Consider the following 18,245-nt stretch of genomic DNA (forward strand, 5'->3'; position numbering starts at 1 on the left):
ATGAAATGACAAAAACAACATTAAAATAAAATAAAAATTATTATTATTATCATACTTACAGTTAGGAGAGATGATACAATTCTACCTATTCAATATTTGAAATTTTGCATTGTCATAAATGAGTTCAGCATCAAATAAACTTACCTCACGTTATTTTGTTATGATCATTAGCAAAAAGTTTCACTACTTCTACCTGACAAAGAACAAATTTAACAAAGTCAGGAAAAATTTCTCCCAAACAAGAGATATATATGTCATTTTCTATAATATATTTGAGTAAAGAAGACAAAATTCAAATATATCAAATCTTGAATGATCCATAATTAAATTCAGAGTAAACTATTATATTTATGCTTAAAAGGAGGAAAATATTTGAACAATGGTGCTACTAGTAAGGAGGAAAAAAATTTTACTTTCAGTCAATAAATTGATAAATTAAATATATAAAAAATATATAAATTTAGAGACTGTTACATAAACCATTTTAATAATAATAATAATAATAATAATAAAGAATGAAGAAGAAATATTAACCATAATAATAACAAAACTGAACATTGTCGGAAAGTAAGAGGTCCAATGGCATAGGAATTCCGAGGGGTTGCAATTATTAACTAATGTGAATCATGAGAATCTTTTTATTTTCTATACACAATTTAGCGTAGTAATGACACAAGTACGCAGCTTTAGTAAATCCTTTAGGCAGATTGTCATAGTCAAACTCCAAATCACATGCTTCCAAGAAAACATCTCCAAAGAACCCTGCAACCAACCATACAATGACTACCATCTGTTTACGTTATATAATAATAATAATAATAATAATAATAATAATAATAATAATAATAATAATAGTAATTAGAGATTAAGTGCATAAGCATAGTTGATAGTTATCCAATAATGATATATGATAATTATTCATTACCAAGAGAGATCCTGTGGAGGAGAGGCACTTCCAAACCTACAAAACCACTATAGCAAACAGTAGAGCAGGCATCTTCAACTCTTAGGATATACTGAGAAGAAAAATGGAATATTAAATGTTTGAAATGTTAACTAATAGTAACAAAAAATGGATTGCAACAACTAACGAAAACTCTACTAATATTTCATTGTCAAGCATTTGTATGAAAAGGAATAAATGAAACTAGGAGGGAAGATTGGACAAAGCCAATTACACCAACAAGGTTGATAAGAAGAGCCAAAATGAAGCAAATAAAGTTGAAAATATAATAGACCTTCCAATGAACATTGTGAGAAAGTGGAACATAAGCGTGGTCAGTCAATGCCACCAAAGACAATCTCGCCCCATATCTTTGGCAATGGATCTTGATTTAGCCAAAAAGAAAACTTTTAGACCCATGGGACTTTGCTCTATCATATTATACTAGTATTCACAAAACTAATCACTACATTTGAGACATCATATTATAGCCACTAAAAGAAATGTCTTCATACCAAGCTTCATCAAGCAGAGCAATGATTCCACCTGGTTTCTGAAAAATAAGACATTTTTTAGATATCAATGTTGTGCCATTCTGAATGTAGATTTAGAGGATATAATCTTAGAAAATTCTGAAACAAATATTCCATAAATACTTCAAAACAGAATTCCTGAATATAGCAAAATCATGTTGTGAGAACTGAGAAGCTATCATCACAAATATCTTGACTATAGAATGCCTTATGGATGATGATCCTGGAATCTTTCCAATACCATGACTGACAAATGATAACCTCCTTGTGTATATATGATGCTAACAAACAAACAGGTGCTGCCAATGTTGTTTTCCATGGCCCACAACAAAGCTACTTCTAGTTGTAGTTTTCGTTTATAGCTTGAATATGCAAAAGGTGTGCAACTATTATGCTAGGTACAACAGTAAGATAACGAAATAAATAACTGACCACAACATGGTTATAATTTGCTGCCTAGGTGGACCCCTGAACTCATCATTTATCCTGTGTTCCAGAATCCATACAACTATCCCAATGAAAAGGAATAAACAACCAATCACAATCCACATAAGAGGAGTAAATAGCTGCAAGAAAGATCAACCACCAGAATTGGTTTTCTTGAAAGGGGCCACCACAACAAGACTAGTAAATACAAAATGTTATACTGCAACAAAATATTATACTCAAATATAGCTTTTGAAGCCAAAATTCAACTATGGAAGAAAAGGATAAGTTTTAGAAATTATTTTTCAGTGTCCTCACAAAATCAAAGAAATACTCCTAAAATAGATAAGGACCAACTATTTGCTTCTATTAGCAAAATCTAATATTGAAAATGAAATGAAATTAATGTGCTTATCAGTTCCATGTAAATATAATTTTTCCCTTTACCATTTATTACAAATTTTATTTCAATTAATTTATTTTCTAATTACATTTTGGTAAACTTAACTTAAAAAGTTTTTTCCAGATATTACATAAATGAAATCAATTTCACCCGCAACACTTTTGCATAAAGAACAAGCAAACAACATATAACCAATTCTCTTCGAGATCTGAAATCTCAACACCATTATTAAAACTTCAACATCAGCACGACAAATAGACTAGCTCATAAAATGGTACTGTAGAAAAGATTGTAAGAGAGAAAATGAAAAGAAATACTCTAGTAATTTTCAGCCAGTTCATACCACCTTAGGCCCATCCTTTCTTAATTGAAAAGCCTTAAAGAACAAAGATTTACCTCTTTAGAGGTTTCAGTGCTGACTGCTGGAGGAAGCTTTAGCCGTGGCTAGGCAAGAACTGCACTCACTCACTCTCGATTCAAATTTCTCAATGAAACGAAACACGGAGAACATAATGCTTCGAAACTATGACATTCACATTGTTTCCTCTTCCATAAAAATCCCTCTTCCTTCCATTTCCAAATGCCCTACTTGTCCTCTGTGAACCACGCACTCTCACATTGCACAAACTTGATTATGCAACTCCTTAACTCGTTCACCTCTCACTCCACCGAGTTGACTCGCTCTGTGATATAGAAATTGTCACTCCTGTGCTCGGCAACACTGTCCTTAACCGGCAACCGGAAGAGAAAATGTCTGATTCGGTGTCTGGCATCTTTATCTCTGACGGAGGAAGCACAGCAGAAGGCTCGACAAAACGAAGAGGAAGTTCTGATAAGCGAAGTTCTGGTTCGAAACAAAGACGACGAGGAATTGGAGAGGAAGGACCTTGAGGCGGAAGCAGCGCAAGCTCTCAAGGCTTGTCGGAGAGATTCTGGCAAGAGGATGTGCATCGCCTTGGGTTGGAGAGATTTTGGCAAGCCTTAGGTATGCAAACTCGAGAGGAGACGAAGGGGCGCAATATCAATGTGAAGAGAAACGGGCGTATAAATGAAAAGATAAAAAGATCAACAACGGTTCCTATATAAGACCGACTTTAACAAATTGCGATTATTTACAAAAATACCACGCGTTTTTTAAGACAGCAATTTTTGTAGGACCGTCCTTGATGCAGTGTCATAATAACGTTGTTTTGTAGTAGTGAAGAACATTTTAATCGATTACATCAAGAATCTAATCAATTACATTTTTCTTAAAAAAAATTCAGATTTTGGAATGAACACTTTACTCGATTGAAATGATAATATAATCGATTGCTTCTTTGAAATAATCGATTACATTGACTATTTAATCGATCACTTCTTTAAAATAAGCGATTACATTGACTATTTAATCGTTATAATTTTTTTCTCTATAAATAATCACCTTGTGTTTGCACTTTTATGGAATGAAATAAGTGAAAGAAAGAGAGAAGATTAAATGCTTAGAAAAAGTGTGTGACTCACAACTCTTAAACTTCATTTTTGAAGCTCTCATAGTAAAAAGTGAGTTGTGAATTTCTCTTAAGTTCAAGAAAACACTCATTCACTCAAGCAAATGTTCTTGCATGTGATTGATCAGGTTGTGTCTCTTCTTGACTCAGTTTTTCGTGTGTTTTACATATTGTTAGCATATGCATGAATTTCTGAAGGCATGCTAGAATAAGTTTTTCTAGTTAGGGATAAGGGTAGGTTTCTCTTAGGCTCTTATTCACAAAGGACCCTAGGGTTGGATGTCTTAGCGTCTTTTTCTGGGGTAGGAACTGAGATTGATTGTGATTGCTTGTAAGAATTCTATATGCATAGTGAAAATCTAATTCAGGTTGGATTAGATAACTGGATTTGATTCTCTAGAGATAGAGAGTGAACCAACATAAAAATTGTTGTACGTCTTCTTTTGATCTTATCTTTCTTTTCTCATTCTAGTCTTGATCAATTTACTGAAGGTTAAAAAAAATTTTGAGAAAGAACTTTAACAAAGGATTTTATGTTAAGGGTGATTGATTAAATATTGGTGTATCAAAAGTTTGTGATACAATCCTCAGAAAAGAAGTTTTTTTTAACTCTGGTTTCTTTAAGTTTGATTTGATTTAGAAACCAATTCATCCCTACCCCTCTTGGTTTGTGAGTTCCATCATCTTTTCTAGCCCCAACCAATGTTGACCAAAAAAACCTAGTCAACACTAGCAAAAAAGTAGCCCTAACCAAAGTCAACAAAAAAACCTAGCCGACATTGACAAAAAAATAGTCATAGTTAATGTTGGCAAAAAAACATCATTGATCGACGTGGCCAGTAAAAATCTGGCCAAAGATCAAGCTCTGCCAGAAAATAGTCCTGGCTAACGTGGGTCAAAAAAAACCTCTAGCCAATGTTGGCAAAAAACAATCACCGACCGAGATTGACCAAAAAAATCCTAGTCAACCTCAATCAAAAAATAATTTTTGACTAACATTGGCCCAAAAAAATGATCAATATCGGCTAAAAAATATTATCGGTTAGTGTCCACCAAAAATTAACCTTGATTGAGGTCAACCGAAAATAACCTCGACCGACATTTGTTGAGACTATTATTATTTTAGAAATTATTATGAATTTTTAAAAATATTATTTTTAAACTAAAAATAATTAAGTTTTAAAATATATTTTTGTGTATAGATTGGATGGAAATTCATCCATGAAAAAGTATTAATGAATGAATCGGATGAATTATTTTATCAAATAGATCAGATTGAATCCGATCTATTAAATAAATTTTAATAGATCAAAATGAATTAATAGATTATTTTAATTCAATCCATTAAGATAGAATTATGATTGATCTAATCCATCATCCCTAACTTATATTGTCCATATAACATATATCTTCGGAAAGTCATCAACCAAGACAGATCGACAATTAAAAACCATCACCACTTGTCATATGCCAGATTGAAGCCCGAACAAATCATCCTAATATCGTGCTTCAAAACCAATCCCATGTGCCACTGAATTCCAAAAGCTAGCACCAATCAAGGCTTTGAGAAACCTACAAAATCATCACACCTTTAGCAGTTCCACGTTGTCATCAACAATACATGCAGCTATATTTTGCCTGCCAGTGTGTGAATGAATAAGCAAAATCTCTTGATCTTTCTTTCAGCCAGAAACATAGAGTCATCTAGCAAGTTTGATTAATCAAAAGAAGTTCCTCTAAAAACACAACTATTTCTATGGCCCCAAATACTCCAGGCAATCGCACACCATATAATTTTCTTGATCTCATTTTTATTCATTGAGCCCCTGTTATGAGCTGAAATAGCGAAACAAGGAATGTCTAGCTTCGAGGCCTAGGGCTAGGGCCTCCAGAAAACAAGGTGAGAAAGGAATTGTATTATTTCTGTTCTGCTTTTCCTTACATTCAATGGCTTTATATATAGAAAAATTAGGATAATGCAGAATCTAGGTCCTAACAGAAAGAAAGGTGCAGGAAAATAATATCTTTATTCACATGACAGAGTGTGTTTATATACACATATTGTAGTACAATCGTGATCCTATAATTAAGCTAGGAGTAATTACACTAATTATAGAAATGAACATATATGGAAAGAATTGGTCTTGATAGCTACACACACGTAGAAACCAAATCATAGAGCAATCAAGGTCATGATACAGGATCAAGAGATTGGCATAATAATATTGTATTCAATGTGTAATCATTAGAATTATTACTTTCTCTAATTCCCCCTTTCAAACTGATGGTGACATAATCACCCCAAGTTTGTCTCTCAAAATGTTGAACCTTGTGTGTGTGAGAGGTTTGGTTAAGCAATCTGCAATTTGGTCTGCTGTGGGCACGTAGGCTATTGTGACTTGGTTTTGAAGAACTTGATCACGTATGTAGTGGACATCTATCTCAATATGTTTGGACCGAGCATGCATCACTGGATTGGATGCCAGTGCCTTGGCACTTAAGTTATCACACCACAAAATTGGTTTCCTAGGCATAGGGAGTTTTAGCTCAGCTAGGAGTGATCTAATCCAAGCTACTTCCGCTGCTAGGTCAGCCAAAGATCTGTATTCAGACTCAGTACTTGATCGTGACACCACTCTTTGTTTTCTTGAGGCCCACGAGATTAATGTCTCACCAAGGAACACACACTGCCCTGCCATGGATTTCCTGTCATCTATGCTAGTAGCCCAATCTGCGTCAAAAAATCCAGCAATATCAAGATCAGTTGAGGGTTTGATATGAAGACATAAATTTGTTGTGCCATGGAGATATCTCAGTATTCGTTTTATTCCCTGCCAGTGATCTGTGGTTGGACAACTCATATATTGGCTAAGTTTGTTGACTGAGAATGCTATGTCTGGCCTAGTGTTGGTTAGGTACTGTAATGCACCTATAGCCTGTCTGTATAGTGTAGGGTTGGCCATAGGTTCTCCTTCAACAGTGAATTGTTTTCCTGTTACCATTGGTGTGGGGCAGGATGAGGCTTTTTCCATATTAAACTTCTTGAGCAGGTCTCTAATGTACTTTGTTTGTTTCAGGTACATTCCACCAGTGTCTCTGTGAACTTCAACTCCTAGGAAGTAGTGTAAAGGCATTTTTGCATGTGCTAGTAGTGTGAGCCCTAGTTCAGCTACATGTCTATGTTTTCTTTCTGCTCTACCATTCTGTTGGGAGGTATATGGGCAAGACATTCTAAATTAGAAGTAGTGTAGATGACCTAAGTCTTTAAGAGAGAAAGCAATATTTAGTTGAGTGATAAAGGTCTCTAGAAACTTCTTATTGCTCCCTGTTACTATTATGTCATCAACATATATGAGAAGGAGTGTGATATGATCAGTTCCTCTGAGAACAAACAGTGATGAATCACTCTTGGTGTTTTGAAACCCCCATTCTAGTAGTGTGTCCTTCAACCTGTCAAACCAAGCCCTTGGGGCTTGCTTCAGGCCGTAAATTGCCTTAGTTAATTTGCATATGTGATGAGGCCTGGTTGAATCTATATATCCTTCTAGTTGATGCATAAACACAGTTTCTTTGAGATTGCCATTCAAGAATGCATTATTTATGTCTAATTGCCTAACTTCCCAATTTAAATGTACTGCAATGGATAGAACAATTCTTACAGTGCTGGATTTGATCACTGGGCTGAAGGTCTCATCATAGTCTAGACCTGCAGTTTGTTGAAAGCCTTTGGCAACCAATCTTGCTTTCCTTCTTTCAATTGAGCCATCTGCCTTGTACTTGGTTTTAAAAACCCACTTTGAGTCTATGATATTATTCTGCCCCTGAAATGGTACCAATATCCAAGTGTGATTTGCTGTTAGAGCTTTAAATTCTGCATCCATAGCTTCTTTCCACCTTGGTCTGACTTGTGCTTCATTGACATTTTCTGGTTCCTTGTCCTCTTTGTGTGTCACTGTCAACCCTATATAAGGCAATTTGGGTTTGTAGATCCCAGCCTTACTCCTGGTACGCATACAGTGTGTGTTGTCCTGGGCCTGTTAGTTATTTTCTGGTGTGTCTGCTGATGTGTCCTCTGCTGGATTGTTGTCCTGGGCCTGTTGGTTGTCTTCTGGTGTGTCTACTGATGTGTCCTCTGCTGGTTCTACTGTTGTTGTTGCTTCATTTTCTGCAGTCTCACTGAGGGCTGGTTGATCTTCATTGACAGCTAAGTCACCTTCCTGATGGTTCACATCACTAATAGTTGGTTCAATTGTGTGACTTGTAGTGGTATCTGCAAGACAAGAAGGAAAAACAATAGGTACTATTTCAGGTAGAGTTTTTAATGGGTTCCTTGTGTCAAGAAAGCCATCATGAAATGGAAAGTGGTTCTCATTGAAGACCACATGTCTTGAGACAAAAATTCTTCCATGAGAGTTGAGGCACTTATATCCCTTGTGAGAGTTGCTATATCCCAAGAACACACACCTAGTGGTATGGAATTGAAGTTTGTGTTGATTGTATGGTTTGAGGCAAGGATAGCAGGCACAACCAAAAGGCTTTAAGGCATTATAATCAGGTTCCTTTCTAAACAATAATGAATATGGACTTTCATTTGGGTTAACTGATGAGGGTAATCTATTGATGAGATAAACTGAGGTAGAGAAAGCTTCCCACCAGTAGTGTAAAGGCATTTTTGCCTGTGCTAGTAGTGTGAGCCCTAGTTCAGCTACATGTCTATGTTTTCTTTCTGCTCTACCATTCTGTTGGGAGGTATATGGGCAAGACATTCTAAATTGGATTCCTGACTCTATGGCTATTTTCTGGACAGGTTTATACTCACCTCCACCATCACATTGAAGAACTTTTATTTTCCTGTTGAACTGATTTTCAACCATGTTTTTGAATTGAATAAAAGCCGTTATTGTTTCTGATTTTTGTTTCAAGGGAAAAATCCAAGTGAATCTGCTGAAATCATCAATAAAGTGAACGTAGTACTTGAAATTAGATGGAGACAAGATTGGGGCTGGACCCCATACATCACTATGAATCAAATCTAAAGGTTCTTTAGCATGAGAGGAAGAGGGTTTAAATGGTAACAAGTGAAGTTTTCCAAATTGACAAGCTTCACAAAATGAAAATTGATCATTTGACGAAGCCTTCACATTGCAATTCTTCAACACCTTTTCCAGAACTTTATTGTTGGGGTGTCCAAGCTTTCTATGCCAATTCTCCTTGACTGACATGTAGGTACATGGGTCTTTATTGACTTGAGATTTGACACTTGAAAGTTGGTATAATCCATCTCTAAGTTTCCCTTTTAGTAGTGCCTTCCCTGTTAGTTTGTCCTTCACATAGCAGCAGTTTGCATCAAATTCAACAAAAGCATTATTGTCTGCAGTTAATTTAGATACACTCAACAAGTTTTTGGTTATTTCTGGAACATACAAGACATTATGCAAGTTGAGGTTATTCAATTGAGTCGAGCCTGAGGCCAATATGCTCAATCTTTTACCATTGCCAACTAACAGAGAATTCTTACCATTGCTTTCACTGAGATCTTGGAGTTTCTCATTTTGATGAGTCACATGATTGCTAGCTCCACTATCAAAGTACCATTCATAGTCCTGGCCATGGTAGGGTGAGGCTATGAAGGCACTGTGATTTTCTTGCGTGTTATTCTCAGCATTTGAGCCTGTGTATGACTTGTCATATTGATAAAAACATTGCACTGCAGTGTGACCAAACTTGTTGCATACCTGACATGTTGGTTTAGATCTACCTCTTCCTCTACCTCCTCTGAAGTTAGAGCCTCTCCAGTTGCCTCGTGTTCCAGGTTTGTTGCCTCTAGAATAAGTTTTGCTTGCAAGGTTTGCTGAAGCATTCATTGAGAGATTACTGAAATTGTTCAATTGTTCTATTCTGCTTTCAAAGGCCAATAGTTGAGCTTGTAGATCAACCCAACCAAGATTGATTTGATCAGATAATTTGACCACCACAGGATTGTAATCAGCATCTAGGCCATTCAATGTTTGAATCATCAAATCTGAGTTGGAGATTGGTGATCCTGCCAGCTTTAATTTGTCAGCAAGGTTCTTCATTTTGAGAAGATACTGATCCATCTTCATTTCTCCTTTGCGAGTGTTGTGAAACTCTGATTTAAGATAGATTGTTCTTGATTTTGTGTGTGCACCTGCTAGGCTTTGGGCTTCATCCCAAAGTTCCTTTGAGGTTTCACAGTGCAGCAACTGTGTTGCAATGTCAATGGCCATTGAATTTCTTAGCCACCCTAGGAGAGCTTGGTCATGAGCAATCCATTCTTCATAGTCAGAATTGATTTTCACAGTTGTGTCATTTGTGTTAACAAACTGTTCAGGGCATTCTTTTGTTCCTAGGATGTAGCTATCAAGTTTGCAACCTCTAATCAATGGAAGAACTAGTGACTTCCATAGGAGATAGTTATCTCTATCCAGCTTGACAGAGACAGTTGTAGGTAGGTCATTTTTCTGGTTTGTGGCTGCGGAAGACATGATTGGATCGAGAGCCTTCAAGCTTAAGTGCTCTGATGCCAAGAAAGAAAGGTACAGGAAAATAATATCTTTATTCACATGACAGAGTGTGTTTATATACACATATTGTAGTACAATCGTGATCCTATAATTAAGCTAGGAGTAATTACACTAATTATAGAAATGAACATATATGGAAAGAATTGGTCTTGATAGCTACACACACGCAGAAACCAAATCATAGAGCAATCAAGGTCATGATACAGGATCAAGAGATTGGCATAATAATATTGTATTCAATGTGTAATCATTAGAATTATTACTTTCTCTAATTCTAACGTCCATATCAGAATGACAATTCCTATAGCAGACAACCATATATAAACTAACCAATCCTAGCTTGCCACGTCATAATTCCCTAACAGAATTCTTTTACACAAAATCCCTGAGATATTGCGGTTTGATGATTCTGTGAAGTGGCCTTTGGGCAGTGTTGGTGCTTGGTTGTGTTGTCCCCTGTATTTGCTGGTGTATTTGTGCTTGCTGGTCTATAACATCCTCCCACTTGTTACATCCCTTTATTGCCACCATATTGAACTCTCTAGTATGCCTCTGTGTCGTCCTGGTGCAATTGGGAATATTGTCATTCATTTTTATATTCCCTATCATGATCTTATCTGGATCTCCCTCCAGCTTCTATTCATTCTTCACATCCAAAAATTGAACAAAATCGTAGAGCACTCCCCAATAGTTCTTCTTTTCAGCAATAAAAACCTCACAAACCCATGCCCATAGTTGAAAAACCCTCCAAAGATCCATCTTGCTGAAAGAATCTGGAAATTTTGAAAAGAAAAATGTAGTGATGTCTTTTTGGTTGCCTGTTGTCCTTTGTGCAACCGTTCTCCAGCCTCCACCGTCATACACAACCCTCTCTCACTTGTGATCTCTCTCATCTTGTTTTGAGTTTCTATCAAAATTAAAGTTTAGTTTTTGGTAATATATATATATATATATATATATATATATATATATATATATATATATATCTTTATAAATATTCATTATATGGATTATCAAAGTAAAACTAATCTACATATAAATTCTATCTTTTTTTAATCCTTGATGGGTGATTAAAACTTTCACTTTTTGATAAATTTAGGAACTGGAAATATATTACACTTTTTTAAAGACTAAAAATCAAATTTAAAAGTATTTTAAAGGAGCAAAACATATTTTACTATTTAAAGAATATTATTAATATGCATAAGTTACTTTTATTTTCATTTTACTAGTATGTTTTTATCTATGGATTGATGGGTAAGACAATGAATTTAAAAAAATGAAAAATATATATATATATATAAAATAAATTCAGGTGAAATCTTAAAAATATAAAAATAAAATAAAATCATTTTTTCAAAATAAATATATTTAAAATTAAAAAATGACATGTATTTTTTAAGAGATGTTAAATTAAAAAATATTTTTCTTAAAAATTTATTATAATTGAATATGTAGAGAAGGATTATTATTATTATTAAGGTAAAGTATTAACTTTAACTTTTAATTTTTTAAAAATGTTATTATCTCAAAGTATGACTCTTTTTTTTACTAAATAGAATTTTAAAAGGCCTTGACTTATTCAATAAATAGGTTTCACCTAACCGAAGTTTAATAGACCACCAACAATATACCTTGATCTATTTTCATTCATAAATAAAAGAAAGTACAAATTTCCAAAAAAAAAAACAAATTGAGTTATTTAATAAGTGTGCACCATATATTTATTGAGAACATTTACCTAATACAATTCAAAATCTTTATAAAGTAAATAAAAATGTTGACAGAAATGCTAATAGAAAATAGAGGAACTCTTTGTAATTTGAAATTTAAAGCACATATGAAAGAAAAACATTGCAAATGGTCTTCTTTAATTTAATTTTTTTCTAGTAAATCAATGTGGTATGCAATAAAAGAACTTTACATTAAACAAGATACGGATTAGAAGAATAACAATAATTTATAAGAACCTCCAATAACCCCACAAGCTAAATAAGCTATTTGGAAAAAATAAATGAATAGTTTCACATTAAATCTCTACAAATTTGTTTGGTAGTTGTTATGCAAGGAAAATGTAAGAATGTCTCAACTTCAGTAGGAAACTTATTTTGATATCTGGGTTCCACCATCTTTGATCTTGATAAATCCTGATTTAGGATAATAATCCAACATTTCAACTAGGTAACCTCTTTCATTTCCACTTCCTTTCCCATTCCATATTTTGGTGTTGAAATACATAAAATCCCTCCATCCTAAGTTAATCAAAGACATAAATTTAGAGAAGACGCATTACAAAAGTTAACATCTTACAATGATGAAGAATTAATCAAGAAATTTTACTATTTAAAAATATCCTAAAGCACATAAAATTTAATAAAACTCAATTTGCGTCAAGTCTTATAGATTATATAAGAATGATGTTGTATATCAAGTATCATCTAACCTTTATAGAGTTGCATTAATAACACCACCATGCATATGAGTAGTCCCATATATAAGATAACCACCTTTATCCATTGAATTTTTTTCTTTGACATGGGGGAGTCATTGTGACCAATTCTTGGAATGTTAAATTCTACCTATAACAAATTAAGAAATGAAATATATGTTACTCACTTCCTCATGACAATGCAATTAGCTATTACTATGGTTTGAAATTTAATTGAGATTGAAAAGTTTACTTACCATCTATAGAATATTGTACTTTGAATAAATTATTCACCTGACAATCATGAATTGTTGAAGAGCCATTTAATCTTGCGCAATCATTTGAATTAATCAAGAATATAAAACTTAAGTGGCACTTGGTGTTCATCCAAATCAACCCACCTTATCTTTTAGAATCATGTGGAATTACCGTAGGGTTACCTAATTTTACGGCAAAAGGATCTAGAAGATTTAAGGGTGTTCATTGTTATTCTCTTCCTGAGCCCCAATAATGTGGAAGCAAAAAATCTCGGCATGAACCGTCATTTATTGTGTAATTGATATTGTTGTGATAGTCATGAGATTGCTCAATGTAGCTTGACATGGTAATATCTTTATTATATTTTATAGCAAAATAATGATGAAGGTAGGTTTCATACAATGGTATAAAGTTTTCATCTTCATTGACTCTTTCTGCATCACACTACTAAAAAAATTATTTTTTATGACACACAATCTAAGACGGTTATTTAGAACCGTCTTGGAATGTCACACAATGACAATTTTGTAAATATAAGATTGTTCAATGAAGACGATTTTAGAAAAATCATCTTAGAAACTACCGTTCTACAACGGTTTTGCAAAACTCATCTTAGAAACTACCATTCTACGATGGTTTTGCGAAAACTGTCTTAGAATGATTGTCAAAGCCAAAGGATTGGAAAGAAGAGTAGAAAGATGAAGGCCAGGTTTTATATTCTACCAACACTACTAGACACTTGCAGCTTTAGTTAGGTCAAGTGTCTCTCATTCCACTCCAACAGCCATCTTCTACTACTGCTACTACTTCTGCGGTTTCTTGCTTCCAGAACCTTCAAGATGCAAAAGCTCCCAATGTGTCTTCCTCTTGCGTGGCGCTCACCGACAACGTTGCCATTGCCGCCAATGACAGAGACTGTATTCTCAGCCAGCATTTCTTTTGGTACTACAAATTTTATTATCCTTTTCAAAATTTGTGACGTCGCTGTTCTTTTTCGCTCAAGCTTTCTTTTTTTATGCTCTTGGTAGCACTTCAGATTACATAACTCCAGATAGCCGTAATGTTTTCAATGGCTTTGATTGAGATAGGGTAACGTATTTCAAATTCATTATGCTACAAATTTTTTCGAAAAGAAATTACAGCTTTTTAGGGTTTTGTTTCACAAGAAAATACACTTTGTCCCAAATCGCCGAAGAAGCTCAGCACTACCAAAAGCAAGAGATGTCGACTTAGTAAGATTGCGGACACAAATAGACACCCTAAAAATGTCAAGGCTAAAATCACGATCAGTGACTATTTCTAAAAACTTTGAGCTTCCTGCTTTAGCATTAAACAACTTAAAAAGTCAATAAACATGAGTTATGGAATCATATGGGTGTTTTGTTTTTTTGGCTTTTTCTCATATTTTTTATTCAATTCAATTATGCACAGGTGGAGTTTGATATGAAGGATGTGTTTCTTCACATAAAGTTGATGGAGCAAGCTTCAGAGAGTGACCAGCCTACGATTTTCACTCAAGAGGAGTGTGATTATGAGGTTCAGGGGTCTGCTTTGAGGCTCACGTTTGCTTGCAACTCTTCAGTGCGATGTTTGGTGCTTTGGATAGTTCCTCTATTTGTTGTAAGAGGATGCAGATCTTTGAGAAGAAGGGTTTCACCTTGGGGGTTGTGCTTCTTGTGGTTCAATCTGGGCATGATAAGTTGGTGAGGATCAGGGTTGAAAGTACTTTGATGTTTGCCATGAAGAGACCAAAAACCGGTGCTATGAAGCTTCCCTTTGGGCTTTGTGGGTGCCAAGAGGAGAATTCTAAAGGGGGAGAGCTTGTGGAGATTGAAGAAGAAACCAGTGATGGTTATCGTGGGAAGGAGTTTCAGGATTCGGGCCAAAGGATTCAGCTTCAGGTGCCTTTGCCTTCTTCATCTTTTGTTGTGTTAGTGGATGAATGGCAGACCATAAAGTCAGGTGGGGATGAGATTGAGAAATTGTTGTTGAACTTAAGATCATTGATTAATCAGGAACAATCTATGCCTATTGGTTCATGTCCTTGATGGTGTTTATATTGATTACAAAGAATCTATTATTTTGATAATTATGAGAATAATTGTGTTGTTTAAACTTGACTTGATGTGTTACTTCATGAGTGTAAATTAGTGTGATCATTGAGATTTAATAGTCTTAACATGAATAATTTACATGCCAAGTGTGATGCATTGGTTTCATACTGCATGAAAACAAATTGTGCAATATACTTTTTCTTTTTTTCTTTTTCATTGTCTTTAATCAATATGTATACTTGTCTTAGATGCTATGTCAGTACACTCTCTCGGCCCTACCTTCTCTTGTGAGTTGTGACCATCACTAGTTGTGGAACTTGGAAAGGACTTTGGTACCGAAGAAACGACTCTTGAGAAAACAATAGCACCTGGGAAAGTAAAGTCTCAAAATTATGTGTCACATTCTGTAGTTGGATTGCGTTGCAAGGTTAGGCCTCTTTCTTGCTTTAGGAACCCCTATTTAAAAGATGGATCAGACAAGGATTTAGATCCTTTTGGAAACCAAAGATTGAAATGTGCAGGTATTATTTCAATCAGTTCCTTCATTAGGCCTTTTCAATAACTATTGGGTTTTTCGTCACACTTGTTGGAATTTTCTAAATACTGGTATAATTGCATGTCTCTTCCCTGCATTTAATGGTGGTGATGGGCTTTCACACTACCACAACAACAACAACAACGCCTTATCCCACTAGGTGGGGTCAGCTATATGGATCAACTTCCGCCATAATGTTCTATCAAGTACCATACTTCTATCCAAACCATTAATTTCGAGATCCTTTTTGATAACCTCTCTTATAGTCTTTTTGGGTCTTCCTCTGCCTCGAATTGTTTGTCTTCTCTCCATCTGGTCTACTCTCCTCACTACAGAGTCTACCGGTCTTCTCTCTACATGCCCAAACCACCTAAGTCTATTTTCCACCATCTTCTCTACAATAGGCGCTACTCCAACCCTCTCTCTAATAGCTTCGTTTCTAATTTTATCCTGTCGAGTCTTACCACACATCCACCGCAACATCCTCATCTCCGCTACACCTACTTTATTCTCATGTTGGCTCTTGACCGCCCAACATTCTGTTCCGTACAAAATCGCCGGTCTTACCGCAGTCCGATAAAACTTTCCCTTTAGCTTGATCGGTACCTTTGCATCACATAACACCCCCGATGCTTTTCTCCATTTCATCCATCCTGCTTGAATGCGATGATTCACATCCCCTTCAATTTCCCCATCATCCTGTATTACAGACCCAAGATATTTAAACCGTGTGACTTGAGGGATAATATGGTCTCCTATTTTCACCTCTGAGTTAGAAACCCTCCTTCTTTTGTTGAACTTACATTCCATATACTCCGATTTGCTTCTGCTTAGGCGAAAGCCATGTGTTTCTAGAGCTCGTCTCCAAGTTTCCAACCTCTCATTCAACTCCTCCCTCGACTCTCCAAGGAGGACTATGTCATCTCCAAGCTTTCACACTACCACGATAACTTTTTGAAATTGGGGAATTATGTTCAAAAGGAGATTGTAACTTCCATAGATTGTTTGAATTGATATTACCTCGTAGCATCTTCTAAACTTGTGGGTATTTTCTCATAGTTCTAGTCACTAACTCTAATCTTTTGACATTGCAAGACAAAAGCTTTGATGGAAGTTCAAGCTTTGGCATACCTAGGTTTTTATTTACATTCTCACCAATTGTTTTATTCTACAATCTGTATAATGGATTTCATATTGAATTTTTGTTCCTTAATTTCAACATCCATTCAAAGTTTTGGGGAAGCTAAGGTCAATTTAGCTTGACCTAATGGGTGTTCTGACCCTTGGGTTCTAAAATAGACAACCTATTGCTTTTGTATCAAATTCTACCTCTGAATATTTGTATCAAATTACACTAGCAACTAAACACAAAGGAGCAATCATTTCAAGTATCTATGTATTTAAATCTTAGAGCCAGATTTCTAAATCTTAAACCTAAATATAGGTTAGTTCAACCTTCTGCTTTTGTGCCATTTACTAAGGTTATTGCTTTACATGAAGTGCCTCATAATTTCTATTGCTCATATTTGTTGTACTGCTATAATTGTTTACATTTATGATAGTTACATATCTAGTGTACTATTTCCACTCCCTAAAGAAGAACGTCGAGCTGGTATCCGGAGGTACTGGCCAAATGTCTAAAGGCTTATTTTTTATTATGAATTTTTATGTTAAATTTATTGTGCCTATGTTGCAATTCCTTAAGACTCTAAAAACTCATTTTGCTTACAATCAGAATAATATTTATTTTTCTATTTTAAATTATGCCAAAATATAATTTTAGACATGTGGATCCTCTATAATTTAAACTTTATCTTTTTTTCTGGGCAAGGAAAAATATTTGCCTCTATGTTGTCCAAGTATATTTGACATAGGAACAATTTGCTATAATTGAAGATACAACAAAAGGAACTATAAGACCCTTTGTGATAGGGATGGTTGATGAGTGATTAGAAATGATCACACTAAAGGGGTAAGGGGACAAATGTGGACCCTTGATATCTTAATTTTTGTTTTCAAGGTTCATCTCCCAAACACATGCATGTTCTCTTAAAGAATGGTCTTCATCCCATACAAAACCTGCATTTAATGCACCTGCTATTCTTCCATTGCATATTCGTGAAAACCTGACCCTATACATCTACTCATACATACAAACCTCATTCTTGCTCTGTATGTAATTAACTTGGAGCCAACAAACTCATCTTTGCGAATCAACTACAGCAACAGAAAGTCATAAATAATGAAATAAGCACTTGTGAGAGTTGTAGCAGTGTATCATCCACTTTGAAGGAAACGATAGTAGGGGCAGCTTCAGGTGCTTAATTTTCTTGAATCTTTTCCTTAACATCCTCTTATTATGTTTGCCTCAAACTTGTAACAATGTATTTACCTCGTGAATAGAACGTAATAAGTTATGTTTTTAATTAGTTGTTTCCATAATTATTCATATATTTAGGCATGGTTTTTAAAAAACTGACTACAACTTCAATTGTGATTCCAATCACATTTTTTGGAATCTTTAGGATTGCTTTGAAAGTGTAATGTGACTGTATTGACCCTATTTGTTTGTAACTTTTTTTTACCGTATTAAGAGTTACAAAGGAAGTTGTAATCGTGGTCATAATTTA

General features: G+C 34.9%; 1 pseudogene; it reads left to right on the forward strand.

The window, feature by feature from the left end:
• The first annotated feature begins 13,407 nt into the window (after positions 1-13,407).
• LOC114420360 lies at positions 13,408-17,564 on the forward strand (annotated as a pseudogene).
• The last annotated feature ends 681 nt before the right edge of the window (positions 17,565-18,245 follow it).

Source organism: Glycine soja, chromosome 7 (genome assembly GCF_004193775.1).
Source record: "Glycine soja cultivar W05 chromosome 7, ASM419377v2, whole genome shotgun sequence".
Taxonomy (NCBI): Eukaryota; Viridiplantae; Streptophyta; class Magnoliopsida; order Fabales; family Fabaceae; genus Glycine; species Glycine soja.